General features: G+C 38.0%; 1 protein-coding gene and 1 non-coding gene across 3 annotated transcripts in view; one reads left to right on the top strand and one right to left on the bottom strand.

Annotated features, from left to right (window-relative positions):
- The window catches only part of LOC133520946 (somatostatin receptor type 2), a 273,728-nt gene that overhangs the window by 52,176 nt on the left and 197,880 nt on the right, over window positions 1–23,672 (top strand). The gene's annotated exons all lie outside the window — the stretch shown is intronic.
- On the bottom strand, window positions 20,890–20,962 carry Trnad-guc (transfer RNA aspartic acid (anticodon GUC)). Its single transcript has one exon. It is a non-coding gene; the product is annotated as a tRNA-Asp (tRNA).

Below are 23,672 nucleotides of genomic sequence, written 5' to 3'. Positions count from 1 at the left end.
ACATTTATTTGGTCCTAAATGCATATAATCCGAGTTTGCTCCATCCCAGGAGGTGTGCATACATTTTGGGATCCTTAGGAGTTAATTTTTTCCGTTGGATTGCCAAACCATTCCATGTAGAAGGAACCCCCTATCAATTACAATAGCACTTGGTGGATCCGACACTGGTAAGAATGCGTTTTCGGATTATTAACATGATTTTACCAAAAATAAAAAATATTGACCTTTTTTTACAATTTACTACGTATACATATTAAGGTACCTTAAATCAATCAATCAATCAATATATTTTATTGTAAGAACATAGTTAAATTACATTTCGGATCCTCAGATATGAATTTTAATAATACTCGTAATTAGAACAAATTTTCCGTCGGCCGTATAACCGTTCGATTTACAAGCAAAAAAACTGAAAATGAGGAAACATTTATGCACACCTGGAATGAAGCAAACTCGGATTACACGTATTTTTAGGTCGAAAAAATCTAATTGTATTGGCCTAATTGTGACACAAGAAAACGGTACTTAATCGCATTTGATTAAGTTCTAAAATTACCTCCAACGTCAAAATAATGATGTCGACTTTACAGTCTTCTCCGAGACCACGGGGACAACGCCGTCCTTGAAACGCCGATTCAAAGGTAATTTTAAAATTTACCCTATTAGGTCCCGTTTTCGTAAACAATAATTTTGCTATTTAAGACATTTGTGGCCATTGGTACTTGTTCTGACAAGAACCAATCGCCAATGGCTAAGCCCCTTCTGAAGCTCGGCCTTTACCCTCACATGAATGAGCTTCGCAGGAAAGCTTTAGAGGTTGCAAAACCCTGTGCGGAGTACGCCCTATGTCTTACGTCTTCGCTTACATATGGACAATGGTTTGCTTGGCCTCCGGACTTATGCGAAGCACGGTCTTCGAATTTGCTTACACTTCACCTTACCTAATCCTTGAACATTACTGCTGCAGTGCTGTCAATTTCCGTGATAAAATTATGTAACGGATTGAAAATTCTATTCTCAGCAGTAATGCGACAATAAACGTCACTCAATTTACCAAGAAAATTCAATGTAATCTTTATGAGGGGGCACCATGGTTTAGAAATGCTTAGGGCACCAAAATGTCTTAATCCGGCACTGTATATACACCTGGTACGGTATATGGCAAATATTTATTTATTTATTTATTTTTATCCCTGTCCTTTCTGTAGCACCGGTTCTTTTCAGGATACCGTCTGGACTCCTACGTGAGTTATTTAGTTGGACGCTAGATGTGATGTACGGATGGGTGGGAAGCGACACTCCCCCCAAATGGATGCGGTAATGCTACGGTGTAGCAGCCCTACGGTATATATATTTATTTATTTATTTATTTATAACTACCCCTGTCCTCTCTCGAGCACCGGTTCCTTCCAGGATACCGTATGGACTCCTACGTGAGTTATTTCGTTGGGCGCCAGATGTGATGGGGTCACGTTCGCCGGGGCGGGCGTGGCCTCATACAACTCCCTTGTTCCAGACGGGAGCAAGGGTTTCCTAGTTAGCTCAGAGGAGAGAGAGGGTGCAGGGTGAGACAAAGAAACCAAAGGTAATGCTGTAACACAAATCGGCGGGCTTTTATGCCGGTTTATTATAAATAAAGGTTCCTTAAATCTAGATGTCCTAGGCTAGGTACGACGCGGGGGATGATTCTAATTTATAGCAACGGGATTACGGGACGGCGCGGACCCTAAGCTACTCGCGAGTTTTGGGATCGGTATCCCCTAAGAGTGAAGGGGCGGTTTTGACGGGAGCGAGATAGTATAGGGGTGGATACCCCGGGTGCCTTCACGCGTCTGTAAACACGCCGGCACAACCGGGATAAGGAATCGGGAAGGGGTACGTACTCCAGGTGCCTTCACGCGTCTGAAAACGCGCCGGCTCGACTGGGCTACGGGGTCAGGAAGGGTACGTACTCCAGGTGCCTTAACGCGTCTGTAAACACGCCGGCTCAACTGGCCTACGGGGATCAGGAAGGGTAGGGTGGCTAGGGACCGGGAGCCATAACGCGTCTGAAAACACGCCGGCTCGTACCGGGAGAGCAGCGGTCCTCACAGCAGAAGGCGGTGAGAGCGACTGCCTGCTATCTAGGCGACCGCGCTGGCTTTTATAGTGCGCGGCTCGCGGGGCGCGGGCGGGGGCAGCGACTCTCAGTCGCTCGGCGGCCGGCATGCGGCGCGATGGGGAGCTCGGGACAGATCACGCGGCGGTGGCGTGGTATTGTGATGCGTGGCTGCGCGCGCCATCACAATTTGGTTAAGTTTTGGAGGAGGAAACAGTCGAGTATGAAACATCGTTTTTTGAGATTTCGCCTAACTTGACGTTGTCCTTATCGCACTAGTTTTAGGAGCCGCTTCCGTAAGCGAGACTTATTTAAATCTTAGCTCCGGTATCCTGACAGACCATGTATGTGACAGAGACATATATGAAGCTGCACCAGCAACTCTGCAGCAGTAATGCAATTCCCAATCTTACCGGTAAGATGAAAAAACGAATATTTATGGTTTGCGAGTAACGATATCGTCGGGTGAATACGTTTGTGCCATACGCCACTTCCAATGGTGTGCAGGAGAGCAAAAAGAAGTAAAAAAATTGTTATTCTTCAAGTTTTATATTGAGGAAATCTAAAACTTATTTATCATTTCAGTTTAATAATAATGAAAAACTCACAGATGTGGATATATTTAACTGTACAAATACTTTACTGAAAAAAGCATTCACATGATATGTATTAAGAATACCTAAATAAGCATATTTTTTCTAATAATTGAGATATATGCATCTTTGGTTGTTGTTTAGCTTAAATTTCACATGACTTTGATGTTCACTTTTATTTTTAGGTGTTAATCAACTTGTACTGTATATAGACAAGCTGTAGATATTTGTTTAAAGTATTGTAAAAATTGTTTGCATTTATATACGATATTTTTGTATTTAAAAAGTGCATTAGCTTCGTATTTTGATATGTAAATTAAGGAAACTATAGGTCTACTGCTGCTTAATCTACTGTTCAATGTTATTGAATGACTGTTTGTTTCTGAATAAAAGAAAAAAAAATGCACATGTGTTTACTCTTTACAGTACCATACAAATATTTTAAATATCGTGGTAATCATGAAATTAAAGCATTTTTATTATTGCCATATCCGTTTCTGATGAGTAAATGTTAAACGTACATTTTTTCCTTCGTAGGTGAATGAATTCGTTCATCGTCGGTTTGATATGAGTCCGTTTTGAAAAACAAAATGATTTCCAAACCCTGACATATATACAATCACTTCGTGCATAATCTATTGGGACGTAATCTAAAATGCCCAGGCTCGGGTAACGGCCATCGATGTCCTAGATCACGTATCGTTTCAGTTGCCTCGTGTGCATGTTTGCATTCTTTACTACCTGACATAAATTCTAAATGTAGTACTAAAAGTTCTAAAAGTAGATTTATTAGTTCATACCTCTCACGTGAAATGATCGTCCCTATGTATTCTACTTTCCTTTGTATTCCACTTTGCCACATATACAATGAACATGTTAGAGAAGGTTTCCGACTGCCATTAAAGTCGGTCGTGTAGTACCAATTTATAAATATTTTTTTGCTAAAAATTTCATTTTTGGTATAAGCTTTTATCGCTGACTGTACTTTTCTTTCCACACGCAACTAATACTCATCGAGACAATTCTAAAAACCCCAAACGCAATTAGGTTGCGTTGTTTTATCACATAGTTCCAATGGCCGCCTCCTGTCTCCATCATCGGATTAGCTCGGTGGTGCTATAATATTGCATTGTCACCCAACTTACATATGTATGCAAATTTTCAGCTTTATCGGAAACCGGGAAGTGGGTCAAATTTCATTTGCAAGATTTGATTACAGATCGACAGACAACGGGACAGGCACAGGCTGTAAATTTGCGGTCATTCGCGGATGGCCTAGAACGCAAAATGACTAGTGTAATATTTTGTCTATATCGCTATTAGTCTACATCGCAAACGGTCTAGAACGCAAAATGACCACAACATTTTATATAGGTAGATTAGGTTCGTTAGGTATCTTCAAATGGCCGAAGGCCAAACAGTACAGAATAGGAGCCCCGCGGAAGCGGCCTTGGCCCTGGTGCCTGACAGAAAGACTCGTTAAACACCTTAATGATAGTAATTTCTATATCTAAATTTATAAGTGGAAAAATTACTGTCTTGGGTGAGACTTGAACTCGCGGCCTCTTGATCGATACTCCAGCGCTCTGCTATCAGAGCCACCAAGACCTCATCCATAGGCAGCAAATTTTTCCACCATATGGGTCTAGGGGACCCTAGCGACATTTACCGTAAGAACGTTACACTTCTTAGACGGCTACCGGAGTTCCAAGTCATATTGGAAATTCACCAGTAACGATGTGCTACCCATACTAAATTAATTTTAACAAGCAGAAATGCCTGGGCTTAGAATAAATTTAAAAGTGGAAAAATAACTTGGGTTAGACTTGAACTCACGGCCTCTGGATCGATACTCCTATCGCTAGGGTCCCCTAGACCCATATGGTGAAAAAATTTGCTGCCTATGGATGAGGTCTTGGTGGCTCAGATGGCAGAGCGCTGGAGTATCGATCCAGAGGCCGTGAGATCAAGTCTCACACAAGACAGTAATTTTTCCACTTTTAGATTTATTCTAAGCTTAATAGCATCGTTCGCAGACGTTTAAGTAAGTAAGTAAATATTCTTTACAGTACATATGGTGTTTCTTTACCGCACTAGTGCGAAAAGTAGCATATTACGTTACTGTGTCGAACATGTAAAGGGCCATATGTACTGTAAAACGTTGTACGATACATGTGCGAATAGGTAATTCGCAACTCGTGTCGATTTAAAACACTCCCTTCGGTCGTGTTTTAATTTATCGCAACTCGTTTCGAATTTCCTATTTTTCGCACTTGTATCGTAATGTACTATTATTGCACCAACAATCGTACATTTTACATTCATGTAAAACTACAAATGAATTTTAAAGGAAAATAGAACCACCGTTTCTGCTTGTTACAAATTAATTTCTATATCTAGTTAACAGAATACTTCAGAAACTCGTAACCTGGTAGTAAATAATTTGTTAGTGTCAATTATGGTAAGTTTAGTTACAGAGGTAATTAAAATCCTCAACCAAGGTGATAAATGCGTGATCTGAGTAAAGCATTTGATTGTGTAGATCACAGAATATGAATTAATTAATAAACTAGGCCCATCAAAAACATTTGCATGTAAAATGTTGTCAAGACGAAACCATAAGGCTAATAAATGAATAATTTCAACAATCAATTAAAATCGTACGTATATAAACCCTTTTATAAATAGCTCCCAATCTCTGAAAACAAGTTTAAAACGGATAAAGCCGGATCATACCCCTTAAAGCTAAATTTTCCGCGCCATTTTTCGCCTCTCCTGTCATGGCGTTCCGTAATCTTGTTTTTAATTAGGATTTATATCTTAGTTAGCTCACTTTTGCTTTAAAAATTGGGTGTATTTTTCACAAGCGTGTTTTTGGGTAAACAATTTATCAGTTGAAAAGGTAAGAATTGTTTTTAATACTTTTTGAAGCGAGATTTTTTAATATTTACAACGCGAAAGAAAGTGTGGCTGCGAGGTAAGTCCAAGTGGCGTTAATACTGGAGCCTGTTTATACAATGATTAGTATTTAGTACGAATTAATACATTTCTCACTAAACACAAATACTATTATAACAAACCTTTAGGAAAAAGGACCGTAACATAAAATAGTCACGGTATATAGATTATCATCATCATCATCATCATATCAGCCTTTTATCGCCCACTGCTGAGCATAGGCCTCTCTTCTAGTACGCCACTTATCCCGGACCCGAGCCAATCCAGAAGTGACCCGCAGTCTTCCGAATGTCGTCCACCCAACGAGTCAACGGACGCCAGGCACTCCTTTCGTCTGAAAGCGGCCACCATTCCGTTAGCATTTTGGCCCACCTGCCATCATTCTGCCTGGCAACATGTCCCGCCCAGTTCCATTTTAATTTGGTAATGACGTGTAAAGATAGTGACGAATAACGTACGGTTTACCGTTTGGAATGTATGTAATTTTTTCAGAATCAGAATCAGGATTGTTTATTGCACTCATGTTAGTGTACAGTTCTTTAAAACTACTATAGCCTTAAGCCAATTAGTTAGAAAGGGCTGGTGTATGATATATTATGGTCTATATTGGTCTTTATTTGTGGTGTGTTCAAATTTAATGTTGTCGTATACTAGAAAAAGATTTTTTAGAAATTAAATTACTTAGGGAGAGGTTTATTTTATAAGCCTAATATTAATTGCTTAATAAAAATGGTTTAAAAGTGCAAACAAAAATCTTGGAACACTTTTTTCTTTTACTGGGATTAAAAAGAACTCCAAATTTAAACTAAAAGTGTAGTGTTGTAATAATACTTTAAATAAAATGATCTATCTAATATAGTCAACGACAATATAGTAGATTGTTAACCAAGGGATGAAAGGCACCCACATGTGTCGAGGTAGTTTGGCGCTCGAACGCAGTGAAAGCACCAATAGTCCGAGACTGAAATGGATCCTTTCACCCAAGTTAAACACTTTAATTTTCATTTCAAATACGAGGAAAGTAAAATACATGTGCATTAAAAAAACTCAGCTAAGTATTAACTAACTTCAGTAGAGGGTCAACATATTAGTTTACTCGAAAAAGCCCTTTAATAAAGAAAAAAAAAATCTTGAGGGTACTTTCAATTAACAATTAAAGCAAAATATCGTTATTTATGGGGAGTTAATTATGAGAATGGAAATTGTACAACAAATCCATTTAAACCAAAATTTTAATTTCTTATGGTAAAAAAAAAGAAAAAACCGATCAGTGCTCTAGAGCTGAAACGTATCATTTTCTACACACATTTTAGAACAACAACGACTCGCTTTCAGAGCATAAGAAATGAAAAGATATAAGATATTATATACACGGTGTTACATGAGGAAACCGAAAGATTTTGACAGTGTATTACTGATCACATTTATAGACTAAACTTTCATATAAACTTTTCTGGATTGCGCCTAGTTTCAGAGTTAATACCAATGTAAAGAAAACATCTTATTATCGTAACTTAGTGCAAAACGCCTTTTTGATCGCGATGATGCCATTATGGGGCGTAGTCTAAATATCCTTAACTTAACTACTTTTTACAAAAAAAATCGTTAAAAATTATTTTCAGTGCCAGTTTTACCATAACCAACATTTGAAAAAAAAACAAAAAAAAAATTTTTTTTGGCGAAATTTACTGAAATTCATATAACATTTTTTCCTTCTTTTGCCCTCAGAAGTACGTGGTTAAAATCTTTCGGGTTCCTCGTGAGCACCGTGTATATTTTGTGTAATAATATCCTATAATATATATTTATATTATAGGATATTATTACACAAATTGACTAAGATATATTTACACTTTTGCACCTTACTCCTTTGTAACAAGGAAATGTAAACATCTTTGGCGTCGACAGGACCTGGAGGAACACAAATTGGTATGCTTGTTTATAGTAAACAGCTGTATTTGTTTATTTTGTTACAGATAACGCCCGCAGTAAATTATTATTTATTTATTACTCTTCTTCTTCTTCGTCGCGTTGTCCCGGCATTTTGCCACGGCTCATGGGAGCCTGGGGTCCGCTTGGCAACTAATCCAAACTATAGAACAACTAATGCTACAAAAAAAAAAAAGAAAAAGAAATTAATTTATTTTCTTAAATATTATTAAACTAAAATTTCAAAGATGCTTACGGCCCGATTTGAAGAATGAGTAAGACACGTTTAAGATCTTGGAAAGATCTTTAAAAGATCGATAACTAAACGACATGTCAAAATTGACGTTTATTTCGATTCCGCTGTGATCCCAATAAGATCTATCTACGATATTTCTAACGTGACATTGATTGCCCGAATCGAGCTACTTCTGTCAATTATACGACATACAAACGATATCTAAATGAGAACTTTTCTTTACCAGAACTAATCGTTTTCGTATCTCATTCTTCGAATCGGGCCGTTAGTCTTTCAACGATTGAATGTAATCGAGAAATTGGGACGGGTATTGCCGTAGTCAGGTAGCATAAATGTCCCAAGCGTAATATGGATGGCTTTATCCACGTGATAAAATAACCATCACTTTTTAACACCACGGGATTTAAAGTGATGGACACCGTTTTATCACACTGTCACGTAGATAAGAACGACCGTATTAAATCATTTTTTACAGTACATATGGGGCTACTTTATAGCACTAGTGCGAGAAGTAGCATATTACGTTACTGTGTCGAACATTTAAAGGGCCATATGTACTGTAAAACGTTGTACGATACATGTGCGAATAGGTAATGCGCAACTCGTGTCGATTTAAAACACTCCCTTCGGTCGTGTTTTAATTTATCGCCACTCGTTTCGAATTTCCTATTTTTCGCACTTGTATCGTAATGTACTATTTTAGTTCATATATATAACCGAGTCTATAGCAAATTTATTTTATTATCTTTATTTACCGAAGTAAAATATGTCACGATTTATTTATGTTTACATAAAAAAATGCAGTTGAATAATAATTTTATTGTGCCATTATTGTGTTAGGCAGTGTCTTACCTGAGCGAATAACTCGCGAACGCGAAGCGAAACTATGAATGTGATTTAATATTAGTTAAAAAACGCGAAAGTTTTAAATGTTATAAAAACGATCACCATATCCGTACAGGCTGCGTAGCCAACATGCAAACCGCTTACGCTCCGTAACGATCGAAACGCAGCTCTCACTGTCGCATCAATATGGAAGAGTGACAGAGACACAAAGCGTTTCGTTGTCGTAGCGATAGCGTTTGTCACCTTGGCTAGGTCGGCAAGGCGTTAACCGCATAAATTGAAACTCTTCCTTTTCCTTGCCTTATCCCTTAATTTGGGGTCGGCTCTCCTCGTCCTTAGGCGCCAGGACCACATGTCCTGGGTTGTCTCTGTGTTCAGCTGTGCCCGTTCCAGATCTTTGGCTACGGTTGTCCACCAAGTAGCTAGCGGGCGCCCTCCTCCTTTCCTCTTTTCGGGGATAGCCAAGGCATTTTTGACCGCGTTAATTGAAACTCTTCTTCCTTGCCTCATCCCTTAATTTGGGGTCGGCTCTCCTCGTCCTTAGGCGCTAGGACCACATGTCCTGGGTTATCTCTGTGTTCAGCTGTGCCTGTTCCTGATCTTTGGCTACGGTTGTCCACCACGTAGCTAGTAGCGGGCGCCCTCCTCCTTTCCTCTCTTCGGGGATAGCCAAGGCATTTTTGACCGCGTTAATTGAAACTCTTCTTCCTTGTCTCATCCCTTAATTTGGGGTCGGCTCTCCTCGTCCTTCGGCGCTAGGACCACATGTCCTGGGTTATCTCTGTGTTCCGCTGTGCCCGTTCCAGATCTTTGGCTACGGTTGTCCACCACGTAGCTAGTAGCCCTCCTCTTCTCTCTTCCGGGATAGCCAAGGCCTTTGGAAATGTAGAAATCCGAGCTCCGCTACCGAAGGGCTTGGTAGTGACCAAGTTTATTAAAAAATCTAGCATAGTTACCAAGACCACTTATCGTTTAGAAAAATACAGATACAATATCCAGTGTTTGAACCTTAGCCGCATATAGCTGTGACCTATTTGTTAATGGTTACCAATGTGCAGCCAAGCACGTTAATGTAGCATTGCACCGTCTACTTTACCATTAGGGCTAATGGATGAGTAAACTGGAGAATAACGTAAGCCACGTAATACAAAATAACATGTATTTAACAAGCAAAACGTTTGGAAAATTTTCTCCTAACGCCACGTAGTAACGATACCCGACGAAAAATACTTGTAAAATATTTAGTAAAATGCTAAACAATGCTCTAGTTATAGATAATATCATATAATTCCTCACATTTTTATAATGGCGTTATTTATAAACGCACTACAAGCCGAATTAGCTAATTATCTTGGTAAAAAAAGTATAAAACCTAAATAAATTAAATTGGGACTGGTAATATTTAATGAATAAGGGGGTAAATCTGTAACCGTGTAATGTAATGTCCCATAGTTCTTATGTCGTTCCCAATATCACACTTGGACAACGCTAAGTACTCCATAATTGTCGTAGTATATCAGGTGAAGTACTTTAAGATTATTGTGATGTAACATATGTAATATATACGAGTGTTTGACGACCGGTTTGGCCTAGTGGGTAGTGACCCTGCCTATGAAGCTGATGGTCCCGGGTTCAAATCCTGGTAAGGGCATTTTATTCGTGTGATGAGCATGGATATTTGTTTCTGAGTCATGGGTGTTTTCTATGTATTTAAGTATTTATATATTATATATATCATTGTCTAAGTACCCTCAACACAAGCCTTATTGAGCTTACTGTGGGACTTAGTCAATCTGTGTAAGAATGTCCTATAATATTTATTTTATTTATTTATTTTATTTTACGATGTGGTTGTACTTAATAAATAAAATAAAATAAAATAACCGTCATATCTGTACACTTGTAGGTACAGTGCCCTTAAAAACTAGTTTGAATTTGGAGTTATGAATTGGACGGGTAAAGTAATGTTTATGTTTATGCACGTGCTAGGTCACGAGCGGACTGTTGGTTCGCTAACATGATAACGGCCATAATGGCGCTTATCAGGCTCCGTCAATATTAACATAACAGCTGGCTTACTGTTTAAGGCTCCATTTATAAAGGTATTAAAATAATAACAGAAAACGTGTCACGTATCACGTGCCGCGCCCGCTTTTGGCCGAAGGGTGTGTTTCGGCGGTTCCGGGGTAACCTGCCGAGTCCTACGCCGAGTCAAACGCTACGGTGCCACGCTGTCGCTCAAATCTAATGTTTAATTTGTATTTTGTTTTTATGTATATTGTTTCTTTGTGTTGTATTCTATTTTTGGTTGAAATAATAAATATAACAACAAAAGTTACAAACTAAAATTAAAAGCGGCCAAGTGCGAGTCGGACTCGCCCATTAAGGGTTCCGTACCATTTATGACGTATTAAAAAAACTACTTACTAGATCTGGTTCAAATCAATTTTCGGTGGAAGTTTGCATGGTAATGTATATCATATATTTTTTTTAGATTTTTCATTCTGTTATTTTAGAAGTTACAGGGGGGGGGGGACATACATTTTTTAGGGTTCCGTAGCCAAATGGCAAAAAACGGAACCCTTATAGATTCGTCATGTCCGTCTGTCTGTCCGATTCTGTCACAGCCACTTTTTTCCGAAACTATAAGAGCTGTACTGTTCAAACTTAGTAAGTGGATGTATTCTATGAACCGCATTAAGATTTTCACACAAAAATAGAAAAAAAAACAATAAATTTTGGGGGTTCCCCATACTTAGAACTGAAACTCAAAAAATCTTTTTTCATCAAACCCATACGTGTGGGGTATCTATGGATAGGTCTTCAAAAATGATATTGAGGTTTCTAACATCATTTTTTTCTAAAATCAATAGTTTGCGCGAGAGACACTTCCAAAGTGGTAAAATGTGTCCATCCCCCCCCCCCCCCCGTAACTTCTAAAATAACAGAATGAAAAATCTAAAAAAAATATATGATATACATTGCCATGTAAACTTCCACCGAAAATTGGTTTGAACGAGATCTAGTAAGTAATTTTTTTTAAATACGTCATGAAATTAAAAAAAAATTTTTTTTTTCAACATACCCATACATGTGGGGTATCTATGGATAGGTCTTCAAAAATTATATTAAGGTTTCTAATATCATTTTTTTCTAAACTGAATAGTTTGCGCGAGAGAACCTCCCAAAGTAAAAAAAAAGTGTGTCCCCCCCCCTGTAACTTCTAAAACAACAGAATGAAAAATCTAAAAAAAATATATGATATACATTACGATGCAAACTTCTAACGAAAATTGTTTTGAACGAGATCTAGTAAGTAGTTTTTTTTAAATACGTCATGAAATTAAAAAAAATTTTTTTTTTTCAACATACCCATACATGTGGGGTATCTATGGATAGGTCTTCAAAAATGATATTAAGGTTTCTAATATCATTTTTTTCTAAACTGAATAGTTTGCGCGAGAGAACCTCCCAAAGTAAAAAAAAGTGTCCCCCCCCCCCTGTAACTTCTAAAATAACAGAATGAAAAATCTAAAAAAAATATATGATATACATTACGATGCAAACTTCTAACGAAAATTGTTTTGAACGAGATCTAGTGAGTAGTTTTTTTTAATACGTCATAAAATTAAATTTTTTTTTTTGTCAAACCCATACGTGTGGGGTATCTATGGATAGGTCTTCAAAAATGATATTTAGGTTCCTAATATAATTTTTTTCTAAAGTGAATAGTTTGCGCGAGAGACACTACCAAAGTGGTAAAATGTGTGTCCAAAGTGGTAAAATGTTGAACGAGATCTAGTAGTTTAAGTAGTTTTTTTTAATACGTCATAAAGGAACCCTTCATGGGCGAGTCCGACTCGCACTTGTTTCACTTTGGAAGTGTCTCTCGCGCAAAATATTCAGTTTAGAAAAAAATGATATTAGAAACCTCAATATCATTTTTAAAGACCTATCCATAGATACCCCACACGTATGGGTTTGATGAAAAAAGATTTTTTGAGTTTCAGTTCTAAGTATGGGGAACCCCCAAAATTTATTGATTTTTTTTCTATTTTTGTGTAAACATCTTAATGCGGTTCATAGAATTCATGTACTTGCCAAGTTTGAAGAGTATAGCTCTTATAGTTTCGGAAAAAAGTGGCTGTGACATAATCGGACATGACGAATCTATAAGGGTTCCGTTTTTTGCCATTTGGCTACGGAACGCTAAAAATGAACTATAAATAGATAATTTGCCCCAAATCGCCGTCTATTGGCAGCGTGCACAGAAGGCTGGCAGCATCGCCACGTTGTATGGCAATGCTGATCCGCTGTGCTAGATATGGTCTAGCTCTCTAGTCACGCGTCAAGTCCACTAACCTGCGGCTACATTCTTTGAAAACCCTGTGGGCGCTTTTCCCCCAGAGTCTCAACCCCAAACGGCTCAAATATGCAACCACTATTTATAGTTGCATACTTGCGCCGCTTGAAGAGCTCAGCCGAATTGGTAGCCGAGACAGCCATCACTTTTTTTTAGTTACACAGTGCCTTGGTTTTACTGTTATGCTGTGTTACTTATTTGCCAAAAAAGGGATAGTATTTCATACAGGGTGTTATCACATACACTTGCATTTAGAGTCCCATGGCTTTAAATGTGAGACTCGATTTTACTTACTACACGGGCTACTTTTAGTATGGGATCAACCCAGATATAGCGTTTCTTTTTAGCTTTTTCATATTTTGTCTGATCAGAATAGATGTCGATGTTTTCTATGGAAAAGCCAAGAATTTTTTGCGGTTTCGGGGCTGGTCCCATAGTCAAAGTAGCTCGATTTAGTAAGTAGAATCGAGGTCTGCATTTTAAGCCCCATGAAGATATACTGTAGAGGACGGCCGGCTCTACCCCTCCCTAAATAGTTATCACCTTATTTTTTTTAATACTACGTCGGTGGCAAACAAGCATACGGCCCGCCTGGTGGTAAGCAGTCTCCGTAGCCTATGGACGCCTGCAACTCCAGAGGAGTAAGATGCGCGTTGCCGACCCTAACACTCCGCACCCTCGTTGAGCTCTGGCAACCTTACTCACCGGCAGGAACACAACACTATGAGTATGGGTCTAGTGTTATTTGGCTGCGATTTTCTGTAAGGTGGAGGTACTTCCCCAGTTGGGCTCTGCTCTAGATCTGGAATGACATCCGCTGTGCTGTGCCCTACCACACAGAGCGAGATGACATTCACAATGCCCATACCTCTCTTGTGGACGTAGTTTAAGGACATACCCGGGTCCAAAAAAAAAAAAGTCATTGATAAAGTCGCCTAGCACTTTTATGGCTGATGGTATAAGATTGCCTATCAAATATCAAACGTGCGAATGGGAATGATGTCAAGTGTTATTAGAAGTATTGAATTCAGAAATAAACTTTTAGTGAAAAATGCGCTTTTGAGAGAATACTTGAGATTTATGCTCATTAGAAAGATGTCAAGAAGTACTTGATATACATACAAAGGAGAGAAAGTACAGTCGGCTATAAAATATTTTTGACTATTGTTAATAGGGAAGAATAGCTCTGCGAAATGATTTTTGATGAAATTTCAATTTCGGGAGAAAACGGTTTCCACTAACTAAATCTTAACATAACACTTTGAATTTGACTATTGTTAATAGGGAAGAATAGCTCTGCGAAATGATTTTTGATGAAATTTCAATTTCGGGAGAAAACGGTTTCCACTAACTAAATCTTAACATAACACTTTGAATTTGAGTTTGATCGCTTCAACCTAATATTACATTCTAGGTTTATATGTTTGGCTTTAAAAAACACATTGTTTTTATAAAAATAAATGTATAAAATGTGATTAAAAATTGGTCGAATTAAGCCGTTTTGTTTTATAAGAACTATAGAACTTTTTGAATTGGTGGCATCGTCACGTTTTTATCATCGCACCTCCCGCCAAAGGATCAAAGTTCATCCTCACTTCTTAGATACATGGCACACCAAGAATAAGCGGGCATCTCGCTCGTTTCTTCCTAGAACGTGCGGAACGTGGAATGAGTTGCCTCCTGAGGTATTTCCTTTGCGCTACGACATGGGATTCTTCAAGAAGCGGGTATTTAGGGTTCTCAAGGGTCGGCAACGCTTAATTGGCTCCTATGGTGTTGCTTATGTCCATGGGCGACGATGACCGCTTCCCATCAGGCGGCTCGTCTGCTCGTTTGCTGACTATGCTAACATAAAAAAAAGCTTAAAATAGTGCAACGCCTTAACAACAGTTTGCGATCATTATCTCATTGCGTTTGTTAACGTTGACTTTAACGTTTATTTGAGTAACACAACCAACTTCCTCGCTAATGCAGAAACAATGCCTGCAGCACAATAGTTGCAATTTGGTGATGCAATTTCTTAGTTTAACTAAAAGCGACACGCGACTAAAGTACTTTAAGGAAAATGGATCACTTTGTATTGAAATATATTTACCTGTTTTTATTGCTCTCAAAAGGATAGTGGATGGACCGGATGGATATGACATTATGGGACTATTATTATTCAGTTCAATCCACGTTCTACGTACCCTACTCATAGTGTTGTGGTCCTGTCGGTGAGTAAGGTTGCCAGAGCTCAACGAGGGTGCGGAGTGTTAGGGTCGGCAACGCGCATGTAACTCCTCTTGCAGGCGTCCATAGGCTACGGAGACTGCTTACCATCAGGCGGGCCGTATGCTTGTTTGACACCGACGTAGTATTAAAAAAAATACTGCAGTAGTAATTACTTGTCGCGCTCAATCTCTTGCTGTATTCAAAAAACTACTTAAAGAACATTACCTAATATCTGTCCCTTAATGTTTGAAATACATAGTTATTTTTTACTCTGTGGTTGTGTTGGTATATTTTGGTTTGTGTCTGATATATTTATTATGTATGTTTATGTATGTCTATTTTATTTTCTTATACGTGTATGTTTATTGACCTAAATGGTGTATATGAAAGTAGGCTTCGTAACGTTTTTTTTTGCAACACCTACTCTTTTTGTTTATTTTTCTTTATTTCCGCTACCCAAAGGTTGTCTGGAAGAGATCGCTCTTTAGCGATAAGACCGCCTGTTGTCTGCCTCTATCACTAATCAATTGTTTTCTTTAAGCTGTATCTTTTACTGAGGTGTGCCAATAAAGAGTATTCTATCTATTTAATGCTTGGTGTAGTCTAAAACCGAACGGTACCTTAAAGGCGGCCATAATTTGTCACTGCAAATTATGCCAAGTTGGTAATTATCGAGGTCTGTATCTATTCAGCAATTCAAATAATCTAAAGGTCCAGGCGCCTAAAATCAGCATTTTGACACGAGATGACCCACAGATTATCTGAACTGACAATTTGCTTGTCAAGCACTGACGAGTCGAACTCAACGAACCTTCTATGTCATTGAATTGTGCGTAATTCTCATGTAGAACCGTCATTTACCCTGTTAACTGGCAATTTATGTTTTATTGCCATGACATAAGGTCCACCGATGGATGGTCAGGAGGCTGATAATAGCGAAAGCGTGGACACTTAGATAAGATAAGATTTATTTTCCAAGTAGGCATATTATAATGCGTTATGAACGTCAACTAGACGATTATTTAGTATAAATTTTATTTTGACACTTGGAGAGACTTTACACCTCCAAATTTTATTAGTATTAGTACTCTGACATTGGGGACCTTTTACATCTCCAGATTTAATGTGTTTTTAACCATAGAGACTGTACATCTCTATTGTATTGTAGTAATTATTTATTTTAAGATTATTATAATGTAATGTTTACCCAGGTATTGGCTGTTGTATTTATAAAATGTTGTTATGTATTTTTCATGTATATATGATGTTACTATAAATGTTGTATTGACTTGTAAAAGAGCCCTTGAGGCCTACTTGCAGAATAAATTTTTGAATTTTGAATTTTTGAATTTTGAATTTGACTAAAGTTACGCCGGCTCTAACCCTACACCTCTGATCCGAGAAGATTTCAATCCCTCCTAAATTGTAGGAGGGTATCCCAATATGGGACCGGCAAGACACTCGGCGGGACACATCTTTTCAAGCCATTAAATCGTATAATTAACATGCATAAAATAAAAAAAATACAATTTAAAATAATATGGAATAAAAAAAAATTAAATAACATACAGTACGTACTTTCTTATACATGTATATAAATTTGATGCAGTAGATTGACTACTGCAGGATGTTATCATTGCCAAACTGTGTATTTGTATCGGAGTAAATGAGGTAGCTGTTACTGGGTCTGGGCAGGGAATAATAAGAAAACTATTGAAATAAAAAATGGATTATTTGTGTAACTCGTTGGCGGTTAAGGTTTTCAATTAAAATGACTATTTCAAAATATGAATACCTTAACCAAGTATTCCTTAATATAGTAGACATAAACGCGCGACTCCTGCCCCGCGCCCACACCCGGTTAGGCCCCATACGCACTATGCGGCCAGCCGCGTGCGGTTGCGGCGGACCGCTTAGTGCGTTCAGTATTTATGGTTGCGGTTTCATACATTCTTAACCGTCATGCGGCTGTCCGCACGCGGCTGGCCGCTTAGTGCGTACGTAGCCTTAGTCTATTCTATGGGAGCGTGGCGGTACAGTCAGCATCAAAAGTAGTGGATGAAACAACGCGCCAAAAGTATCTGATATTCCGTATAGCTTTTCCAAATATAGATTAATTTCTAAAATTCGCTTTCAAAAGCATATCTTTTACAGTCTTAGTTGTTTTATATTAAAGACATCACTTTTTGTCAAGCTGTTACAGAATGGTAAATACTTATGAAGCGTTATTTGATCCGCTACTTTTGATGCTGACTGTACGTTATTGGTATTTTTTTATAGTTGACTACAGCGTGTCGAAATGAATATTATAGTTAAGTTGGGAGCCCATAGATGAAATGTACGCAATAATAGTGTGCTATACGATATCTTAATTCAAACATTACAGTGGACGAGTAGAAAAACTATGTTTTTTAGGGTTCCGTAGCCAAATGGCAAAAAACGGAACCCTTATAGATTCGTCATGTCCGTCTGTCTGTCCGATTATGTCACAGCCACTTTTTTGAGTTAGCTCCCTCTTAAGATAATCTCTCAAGGTCACCTTATGCTGGTTTTAAAAAATCTAGACTCGCTCTAGTTTTTCAGTGAGAGACAACTATAGGGTCTGAAGCCGTAAGGCGATTACGGACCCCGATTAGACCTCTGAATAATCGTCTTATTGGATGCTTAATTAGATCATGCTGATCTGCGCTTCTTATACATTAAGCTTAGAAATAAATTAACATTGATCTCATACTGTGTGTAACCGTAAATGAGGTCGATATTAAGTCAATCATTTGGCATCCTTTGTTATTATTAAGGTCAACCCGACCCGACCCGGGACCCGGGTATGTCCATAAACTAATTCCAAAAGAGAGGTATGGGCAATGTGAATGTCATCTCGCCTTTTGTGGTAGGGCACAGCACAGCAGATGTTATTCCAGATCTAGAGCAGAGCCCAACTGAGGAAGTACCTCCACCTTACAGAAAACCGCAGCCAAATAACACTTGACCCTACTCATAGTGTTGTGTTCCTGCCGGTGAGTAAGGTTGCCAGAGCTCAACGAGGGGGGTGGAGTTAGGGTCGGCAACGCGCATGTAACTCCTCTGGAGTTGCAGGTGTACATAGGCTACGGAGACTGCTTACCATCAGGCAGGCCGTATGCTTGTTTGCCACCGACGTAGTATAAAAATAAAATAAAATAAAATCAACTGGGGTGAATAGGGACAGCTGGGGTGAAGAGGGACGGAACTTAAAATGTGATTTACCCGATAATTTCTTAAAAAATACTTACACAAATTATATCATTCGGTTGAAATAAAAAAAAAAATATGATAAAATTTGTGTGGTATTTACTAAGTAATTGTAGTTGTGTTGTGTGTTCATAATAGAGTAACAACTGCTAGATTTCCGGACAGTAGTTATTTGTTTTACAAGGGGGCAAAGTTGTTGTTTAACCGCTCGTGCTAATATTGATACCCGAGAAAGCGAAAGATTCCAAAATTGAACCACAAGCGTAGCGAGTGGTTCGAGAACTGGAATCTTAAGCGTTACGAGGGTTTCAATGCACGAGGGTTAAAAATACTTTGCCTCCGAGTGAAACACAAAATTTTTCACCACACCAACACGAGGAAACTACTAACTATGAAATACCAAAAAAATCAAATGAAATCAAATCCAAATGAACGTAATAAAAAAAATATCATTCAAAGTCATCATTTAAAAGTCAATTCTAATAGCTAACATAAGGATACAACTCAAAATTTGCATCTGATTACTTTGCCCCACATGTGGATAAAATGCAACTTTCTCATTCGTTTTTGAACAATCAAAAGGGCCTTTACCAGTTGGTGTGGTGAAAAGTATATTATAGATAAAATACTGGGTATTGTACACCTCAAAACACAATTAATTAAAGACAGAGGCAGACAAAAAACGGTTTTAGCGTGTAAAAAATCGCGTAGAACAACATTTCCATCCTCACTATTGATATGATTGGCTGTCGTTAATTGTTTCTCCAGATACTCCCTACCTCACAAAGCTAAACTGTGGCATTATATCTTATACATATCGACCTAGTCCCAGGCCCCACAGTAAGCTCAATAAAGTTTGTATTACGGGTATCCAGACTCTAGTCTCAGCGACATTATTTTCGTAGAAAAGTAATTATTTGCGTGTGCGCCAGTAATTATAGGGATTTATGGGAAAATGGCGACGCTTGGGATAATCCACAGACATATAAATAATAGTACATTACGATACAAATGCAAAAAATACATGCACCTATTCGCACATGTATCGTACAACGTTTTACAGTACATATGGCCCTGTAAATGTTCGATACAGTAACGTAATATGCTAATATTCGCACTAGTGCGGTAAAGTATCACCATTTTTTTAAAATTTATTTTGAAATATGTCTAAAGTAAATTAAGCATAAAAATTTAAAGTAAATATACCATATGTAATGTAAATAAATATTATAGGACATTAGGACACAAATTGACTCAGTCCAACAGTAGGCTCAATAAGGCTTGTGTTGTAGGTACTGAGACAACGACATATATAACATATAAATACATATTACAGTACATATGGGGCTACTTTATAGCACTAGTGCGAGAAGTAGCATATTATGTTACTGTGTCGAACATTTAAAGGGCCATATGTACTGTAAAACGTTGTACGATACATGTGCGAATAGGTAATTCGCAACTCGTGTCGATTTAAAACACTCCCTTCGGTCGTGTTTTAATTTATCGCCACTCGTTTCGAATTTCCTATTTTTCGCACTTGTATCGTAATGTACTAGAATACAACCCATGACTCAGGAACAAATATCCGTGCTTATCACACAAATAAATGCCCATACCAGGATTTGAACCCGGGACCATCATAGGCAGCGCCACTACCCACTAGGCCAGACCGGTCGGACATAATTTAAAAGTAAGTATTTTTCTACTTCAAAATCGGTAAGACAAAAAAAAATCATTTTTGATACAAGCTTTTATCGCTGACTGTACTTTTCTTTCATCAGGCAACTAAATACTCATCGAGACAATTCTAGCAACCCCAAAACAAATAGGATGCGGTGTTTTATCACAGAGTTCCTAATGTTCCTATGGCCACCCAGGGGAAGGTTTATTAAGACATACGTAACGATGAAATAGCACTTATATTCAGAATAGGGAACTCTATCTATTCGCCAAATTTTATCCACCAAAAAAAAACGACAGCAATATAAAAAATATTCCAGGCATGTGATTCTGCGATCTATTCCGATATAACATCTGTGCCATAATCATTTCAAGAAACGACGTTGAGATTAATGGGATTTGTGTTCCATCCATAAGCATTGATTGGTTCAGGAGTAGTTAAGAAGCTAAATTAATATGCTATATCAGCTGATGCCAACATGATTGAGACGAAAATAATCATGAAGTATAGCTACTATACAGCGTGGGAGCAATGACAAGACAAGACAAGAGACGTCACACCTAGCCAGGGACATGCCTGCTCCACACGTGTAGAACGTGTATAACTAGACGCTAGCTAGCTATAGTTATGCTTATGATATCTTTTAATCACAAATAGTACTCGTAAGTTATCAACATATCACTAAGCTTAGAATAAAATTAAACGTGGAAAAATTGCTGCCTTGGGTGAGACTTGAACTCACGGCCTTTGGATCGACACCCCAGCGCTCTGCCATCTGAGCCACCAAGACCTCATCCATCGGCAGCAAATTTTCCCACCATATGGATCTAGGGGACCCTAGCGACATCTACCGTAAGAACATTATACTTCTTAGACGGCTACCGGATTAATCAAATCGGAGTAAATGGCAGTAATTTATCAACTTTTAAATTTATTCGTCCGGCTTTCAATCCGGAGGTCGTGGGTTCAAATCCTGGCTCGTACCAATGAGTTTTACGGAACTTATGTACGAAATATCATTTGATATTTACCACTAGCTTTTCGGTGAAGGAAAACATCGTGAGGAAACCTGCATACATCTGCGAAGAAATTCAAAGGTGTATGTGAAGTCCCCAATCCGCATTGGGCTAGCGTGGGGACTATAGCCCGAGCCCTCTCGCGCATGAGTGGAGGCCTGTGCCCAGCAGTGGGACGTATATAGGCTGAATTATTTTTATTATTATTATTATTATTTTAAATTTATTCTAAGCTTAATAGCATCGTTCGCAGACGTTTCTGCATGTTAAAATTCAACTTATGACTATTAACTTCATACGGACGAGTCACGGTCACCTTCGCAAGTAACAACCGAGTCCTTAATCAATTATCGGTATTATAACCTTAAGTGAAAAATTGTTGATCGACACGCCACTACAAATTACCCTCCACTGACAATGGCGTTCAGTTGAAATACCTATTGCGTGTTTGTTGCAAACCGCATGGAGTTGTCGCAATTTAAAAGGAAATACCAGCTGAGATTTGAGAATTTTAGGTAACTATCGCGCGCGCTGACGGGGGCGACTTCGCCAACAAACTGTCCTCAGTTTGGCGAAAAAATATGTATACCACTTACCACTTAAGATATCTCTTGAAAACAAAAAGAGGCAATAAGGACAACTGCAGCGTCCTCAGTTTGGCGAAAAAATATGTATAGAGATATCTTAAGTGGTAACTTAAGATATCTCTATACATGTTTTTAAGGTACTAATGTATAGAGATATCTTAAGTGGTAACTTAAGATATCTCTTGAAAACAAAAAGAGGCGATAAGGACAACTGCAGCTTCGGCGATAAATCCTGCGTAAAAATCTCAGAAATCGAGGTTTAATGCCAAGTTTAATGTAATTTAAACATGTCGTTTTAAATTTTGTATGTTTATATTTTTTTGGACTTAAGGTAAAAAAATATTCCGTAATAAATTTACGTAATTACTTCATTTACAGGAATTTCGAAGTGATCACTTATATCTATATACTCGTACATACGGATTTAAAACATACCTAAACAACCTATTTTTAGAAACTTTTGTCAAATTTTTATTTATTATTTATTGCACAATTTAACAAAAAAGAGTAGAAATGGCAGGCTTAACGCCTTAAGGCATTCTCTACCAGTCAACTATTAGACTAAAGACAGTTAGTTTATAGTTATTATTCCTATTGAAATAGTAAAATAAAGGCAATATAGCATATTCCAATAACACTATATTCAACTCATCCGACCTCCATAAAATACATTAGCATACTTATGAATACAAATGGATACGGGCTAGAGTTGAACAAAATAGAAACCTAATCTGAAAACTAGACTTACTTAGAATTTAATAACATTAGCAATAGAAGACTATTCAGACCAGGAGCCCGATTTAGATATAAGAGCTTGTTAGTTTTGATTTAATTTTGATACAAACTTGAAGATCGCTGACACTGATTAGTGCATGCATAATGAAGTGAAAATCGTGTGTGAGATGCGCCAATCATCAAGGTCGTATAACATCAGTGCAAAACCGGATCCGAAAATCCGAATCGGACTCCAGTATAATACAATAACATTTTGAAATATGTCTTATTAATTTTTTCTAACGATTGTTTACCTATTTTTATTTTTATTATCTTATACCTTTAAACGAGCAATTCTTGTATATATATATATATATTTCTGTGATCTCGGAAACTGCTCTAACGATTTCGCTGAAATTTGGTATATGGGGGTTTTTGGGGGCATACAATCGATCTAGATTAGTCTTATGTTTGGGAAAACGCGTGTTTTCGAGTTTTCATGTGTTTTTCTTTCGACGCAGAATATGGTCGCTAATTTCGTGTTGCCGGCCACTGTCTGTCTGGTCCAGCGGGTTAAGACGCGGACGGATAGAAACGAGTGTTACGGGTTCGAATCTCGCCCGGTGACTAACTTTTGTTATTTTTTTTATATATGTTCAAGTTTACATATATATTTTTAATTTTTATTGTTTTAGACAAGTTTAATTTAGTAAAAAAATGTAGTTAAGATTATCACCTATACACCACCATATTACAATAAATAGTTATAACCGAGCAAAGCTCGGTCGCCCAGGTACTAAGTAATTTATAAGCCTAATATGTTCTTCTCAAAGTTTAGTGGAAAAGGTACAGGGTACAGGCAACTATAGGCCCATAGATAGACCTTAATAATAAGATCCGAATCTATAAGACCGTGATTCGCCCAATCCTAACCTACGGATGCGAAGCATGGACACTCAAGGAAGAAAACATGCTGCTAGTTGCCGAGAGGAAAATCCTTCGTAAAATACTGTGCCCCAAACGAAGACCGGATGGAAGTTGGACAGTCCTTAAGAACCCTGAGATTGAAGACCTAGTGGCTGAACCTAACATCATGGGAAGCATACATTATTATTATAAAATACATCTGAAACGAAATACACACAATTATGGCTGCGATGTTCGCAACTTCGCAATGTCAGGG

The sequence above is a fragment of the Cydia pomonella genome, chromosome 9 (assembly GCF_033807575.1).
Source record: "Cydia pomonella isolate Wapato2018A chromosome 9, ilCydPomo1, whole genome shotgun sequence".
NCBI lineage: Eukaryota > Metazoa > Arthropoda > Insecta > Lepidoptera > Tortricidae > Cydia > Cydia pomonella.
This window is presented reverse-complemented; position numbering and strand designations above follow the sequence as displayed.